Here is a 6,000-nt window from a genome sequence, read left to right as displayed (position 1 = left end):
CAGAATATTATATGGGGGCCACAGTAAACCAAAGCGAAGATGGAGAAATCTTTGCTTGTACCTTTGAAAAGGTCACTGCACTGAACCAAGCCGACGAGTGGCCGAGTTGGTTCCAGAGGTTTGCAAGGTATCGTACTGCATCGGGTCGCGTGCAGAAGCCAGACATGGAGCAGGTCAGTACACTATTGTCTGCAATGAAGGGAGTGTGCAGGCAACATCCTCATGAAGAACAGAAGGCAACATGTGAAGAAGTTATTAAGGCACTCAAGACCTATTTTAATGAGGAAAAAAATGTCATCGTGGAGCCAAAGTTGAAACGCTGCATTTGCTGACAACGCAACCACCAGGTGACGCTGTACTAGCACATGCGCAAATGCAGCCTCTTCCACTGAAACGTCACTGTCTGTGACATTCAGGCAGCTGCCAGGATTAAAGATGGAGCTACTCAATTTATCACAGAAAACAACTTCGACCCAAAAATCCCCTCAAAGGTTGCCATCGCCGCCTCCGGCCCACCCCCAGCAGTCCCCCGCTCCTTCTTGTGCATTCGCCAGTTATATGGTACCAAGTCATCTTAATTCACCTAAAGTGAATTATTTTCGGAGCAGTGACTGTCGTTTCATAAGCAAATATGGCACATATCTACACAATGGACATGTTTTGGTTGATACTCGGAGAACGTTGCGCTGTTTGAAGTCTCATCAGAAGGACAGCACCTCTGACAGTGCTGCACACCCTCTGTAATTCAGTGAGGTTTCATAGAGTCATAGAGTTATACAGCACAGAAACAGGCCCTTCGGTCATCATGTCCATGCCAGCCATCAAGTACCTATCTATTCTAATTCCATTTTCCAGCACGTGGCCGTAGCCTTGTATTCTGTGGCGTTTTGAGTGCTCATCTAGATACTTCTTAAATGTTGTGAGGGTTCCTGCCTCTACCACTCCTTCAGGCAGTGTGTTCCAGATTCCAACCACCCTCGAATTGAAACATTTTTTCCTCAAATCCCCGCTAAACAGTGCCATCCCATTCTCCGGACGATCATTCCCCGCTTCCCCCCATCCCACTCTCTGACTGCTCACTCCCCGCTTCACTCACCACCACCCCCATCCTGCTCTCTGGCCGCTCACACTCCAGGCCATGGGCTCTGCCGCTTCCCTCCTCTCGGCCACTCGCTCCAACATTGTCCCATCACATCTCGAGGCTCGCCTTGCTTTATCGGGTGGTGCGGTGAAGAATGATCGAATGTTGGAGCGAGAGGCCGAGAGGAGGGAAGCAGCATGGCTTAGAGCTACTGTCCGGAGGGACGTGGGGGGGAAGCGGGGCGTGAGTGGACGGAGAGAGGGCAGTGCGAGGGTGGGGGGGGGTAGCAAGCGGCCGGAGGGCGGGGGAGCAGGGTAGCGAGGAGCGGGCAGCGAGCGGCCTGGAGTGAGTGGCTGAAAGGGGGGAGAGAGTTTTCCCGCGCATGCGCCACTTCGTCCTGGAAGACGTAGGCTGAGCATGCGCAGCATCTCAGAGCGCAGGAGACTGTTTGTGCATGTGCCAGCTTGGAGCGCTCTGATGACGTCGGCTGGCTGCTGCATTGTCAGGAATCACTTTGAATTTAATAAGCGTACAAAACAGAAAGGGGAGAGTATTCATTCATTTATCAATGACTTGTCCAAACTCACGGATGTTTGTGAATACGGCAACATAAGAGAAGAGCTGAATGGAGACAGGATTGTGTTCGGGGTATTAGACAACACCCTTTCAGATCATCTACAGTCCAGGGCTGATCTCACATCAACGAAAGAGTTTCAATTGAGCAGACAAACAGAGGTTAGAAAGTTTAACCAATCCGTTGTTCGAGGGGACAGGGAGAGTCTGATCTCGAGAGTTGCAGACTCAATTGAATTTGTTAAGAAAACAAAAGGAAAAATTAGTGGTAAAAGACAAGAAAGACGGGAAGAGCATCTAGTGGTAGCTGCAACCAATTGCAGTAGGTGTGGCCGAGAGAGACACAAGTGGGAAAACTGCCTCGCCAAAGAAGCTGAGTGTTTTTCCTGCAGAAAGATGGGACACGTTCAGTCAGTGTGTGGCAGTAAAATCCCAGCACTGAATATAATTAAAGGGAAATCCCCAGACAGCAAAAACATTAATGAAGTACAGGATATCCAAAGTGTGGGAATACATTTTTTAGGTGAAATCCAGGAAATAAAATGAGAGTTGCTGGACGACAGAAATTCTGAAATATTTTAAGATAGAGGTAGATAGATTCTTGAGAAACAAGGGGGTGAAAGGTTATCGGGGGCAGGTGGGAATGTGGAGTTGAGGTTGCAATCAGATCAGCCATGATCTTATTGAATGGTGGAGCAGGCTCGAGGGGCCGAGTGGTCTACTCCTGCTCCTAATTGGTATGTTTGTATGTAAGAAAACATGTTCTAGATACAATGAGAACTATCATTTGTTTGGAAATGGATTTGAGCCCTTTTATCAAAAGGTTATAGAGCTTTAATTTTTCTACAATTAACAGGCAAATCCTTGTGGAGTTGAGATTGACAGAAACAATGGGCTGGATTCTATAGAGCCCTCGACGTCGAGATCTGTGGTGGGGGTGGGGTGGGGGCCGCCTGAAGATGGCCCCGGATGATACCCGCCACGGACCTCAACGCCGGCAGGGCCTGGCTCGATATTGCCGGCGACGGCGAGGCCTTGTGGGGGACCTCCACCGCTCGGCAACGGGACCACGAACCTGCATTAATTATTATCCCATCACTTCCTGATGTTCCAGCTGCGATCTTCAGCCCAGTGGCCGGCACTACCGTGCCTTCGGAGCCCCACCCGGGCAAATGAGGTGCAACACTGGTGGGGAGGGGGGAGAAGGTAAGTTTCTCAGAGTGGGGGTGGGGGGACGGAGTCAAATTAATGTCATGGGTGTAGGGGATGGTGGGAAGGGTTATAGTTTACAGTTTGTGCAGTTTTGGGCGGAAGGTCAGATGGTAAAGGTAGGTTTTGGGAGGGAAGGGCAAATAATTAATTTAACTGTTATTGGGGGGAATGGGAGAGAGGCAAAAGCAATGTATTTATTTCATTTAATTTAATCTTCCTTTAAATATTTTCCAAAAGGACTAACAGCCCTTTAAAAATGGCTGACACTCCAGTACAGTACTGAGCCAGTGCTGCACTATCAGAAATGCTGTTTTTCAGGTGAGACAGAAAACTGAGGATCCCTCTGCCCTCTCACGTGGATGTTAAAGGTACCATGGCACTATTTCAGAGAATAGAAGGGGAATTATTTCTGGGATGCTGGTCATTGTTTAACCCTGAATTAGCATCACTTCAAAACAGATTATCTCGTTTTTATCACGTTGTTGCTTCTGGGAGCTTGCTGTGCGCACATTGGCCACCATGTTTCCTACATGACGACAGTGACTACACTTGGAAAGTCCTTCATTGGCTGTAAAAGGCTCTGCAATGTCCTGTGGTCGTGAAATGCAAGTCTTGCTTTTTCCATTGTTATCAGTGTCATTGTGATCAAAAGATAGGATTCGTGAACACAAAGTTTGAATCAATTTTGATTAAAATAATGTAAAAGCATCTATATTCTTGCACTGTACTTAATAATCTCCATCTTCCTATCCTTACAGAGTGCAATGTCATCGACCCTGAAATTGATTCCACAATCTCATAGAATATTAGACTCATAGAAAGTTTAAGGCACAGAAAGAGGCCACTTGGCCCTCAGACAATTTCAGCCCAGTTCTGATGAAAGGTCACAGACCACAAACGTTAACTCTGTTTCTCTCTCCACAGATGCTGCCAGACCTGCTGAGTATTTCCAGCATTTTCTGTTTTTATTTCAGATTTCCAGCATCTGCAGTATTTTGCTTCTGTGTGAATTTGAAAGTTAAAACTGACCCAACTGTCTACAATTCACACTGGGGTCTCCCATGAAATGATTCTGTATAATATTGATATAATGAATACAGATTCCGACACAGAGCTTCCTGTGGGGAATTGGGGATATGAAAACCAGCAGACTCTGCAGGGATTTCCACTGGGAGCACAAATTCACAAAATCTACCTTTTATATATCGATTCATTTTGATTGTCCTTCTGGAAAATTATTTTGCAACAATTTAAACATCAACCCACAGCTCCATGACTGGGCCAATGATGAGGTCATCCTCTGACAGGTCATGTGACAGCTGGAGCCACAAGACATCAGAACCAGATTTGTGACTGGATTAAAACCCGGAATCCTGTCCCAATGGCTTTTCAAATAAAGCTGTTGCTGTTTGAAAACACAGCAGTTAAACTTTCTGCCTGACCATGAGGGGAGCTAGGGAGAAATTTACAAAACTCAATCCTTCAACAAAATAGTTCAAAAATCATTCATATCGAAATCATGTGAGGATTCATATGCAGTAGAGAAACAAGCAGAATACAGAAAGTACAGAGGAGAGCCTGAAAAAGGAAATGAGATCAGCAAGAGAATGTATGAGAAAAGATTAGCAGGTCACATAACTGGGAACACTGAAGTCTTTTACCAACATATGGACAGTCAATGAAAGGGTGGGTCAATTAGGATGTCCTATGGAGGCAGAGGGTGTGGCTGAGGCACTAATTAAGTATCACAAAATAAGCGGATGCTGCAAATGTCACAGTAAAGGAGGAGGAAGTGAAGAAATTGGACAGGATGAAAATAGATAAAGAGGAGACAATTACAAGGTTGGCAGCACTCACAGTAGAAAAGTCACCCAGTTTGAATGGGCTGCATCCTGGGTTGCTGAGGGAAGTAAGGGTGGAAATATCAGAGACTCGAACCACAATCTTTCAATCCTCCTTGAATATGGGAATGTTGCCAGAGGACTGGAGGATGCAGGTAAGCTTGGGTAGTTCGATCTTAGTTTAATTTGACCATTTTTATAATGTATCCATTGTAATAACTAACAAGGTCAAGAAAGCCATTTTATAATTAACACATGACCAAAGGAGCCATTTTGTGTTCAGTACTAATGTGCCGTGCAGAGGACACTATTTGTGCTTAAACATTAGCACAACACGGGAAGAAACGGTTACCGATTATAAGCTCTCACTCAATTGGTGCAGAGTATGAGCACCAGGGGTTACTTCTGACAGTTGAAGAGATCATCGCATCTCATTGGATAGCTACCACCCACTCCAAGCTGGGCAGCCCCCAGTCAGTTAGGTGCTGTGAAGCCACGACCTGCTTGCTTCAATGGGTGCTTGGAGCTTAGAGAGTCATCTCTCAACAGGCGGATCGATAATCAATGCACCAAGAAAAACAAGCTCAACAAAGAAGACACCAGTCCTTTGCATCACAAGCTGGAATGTAAGGACCATGTGTCCTGGCCTTACTGACACCCTTCTGCAGGTTGATGACACACACAAGACAGCTGTGATCGACGAGGAACTCACAAGGCTCAATGTGGACATTGCTGAGCTGCAAGAAACTAGACTCGTTCAAAGTGGATCCCTCAAAGAGAAACACTACACCTTCTTCAGGCAGGGGAAAGCCCAAGAGGCAACTCGTGAGCATGGAGTGGTATTCACAGTAAAAAACACGCCACTTGAGATGAGTGAACAACCCACAGTAGGCTCAGAGAGACTTCTTACTCTTCACTTGTCAACAAGCGTGGGCCCAGTTAATCTCATGGGCATCTATGTCCCGACACTCACCTCCACCCCAGATGTCAAGGATCAATTCTATGTGACACTTGATACTGCCATCAGTAGAATTCCCAGCACTGAGGGACTGTACCTTCTAGGAGACTTCAATGCAAGCTTGGGTACTGACTACAGCTTGGCCAACGAGCATAGAGCACCAGGGGATTGGCAAGATGAATGAAAATGGACAGAGGTTGCTGGAGCTATGCTGTCACCATGGATTCTGTGTGATGAACAGCTACTTCCAGGTCAAGCTGTGCCACAGGGTGTCCTGGAGACATCTGAGATCACACCACTGGCATCAGCTAGACCTTATCATCACCAGACATACC

This window comes from Heterodontus francisci, unplaced genomic scaffold, assembly GCF_036365525.1.
Source record: "Heterodontus francisci isolate sHetFra1 unplaced genomic scaffold, sHetFra1.hap1 HAP1_SCAFFOLD_51_1, whole genome shotgun sequence".
NCBI lineage: Eukaryota > Metazoa > Chordata > Chondrichthyes > Heterodontiformes > Heterodontidae > Heterodontus > Heterodontus francisci.
Note: the sequence above shows the minus strand (reverse complement) of the source record.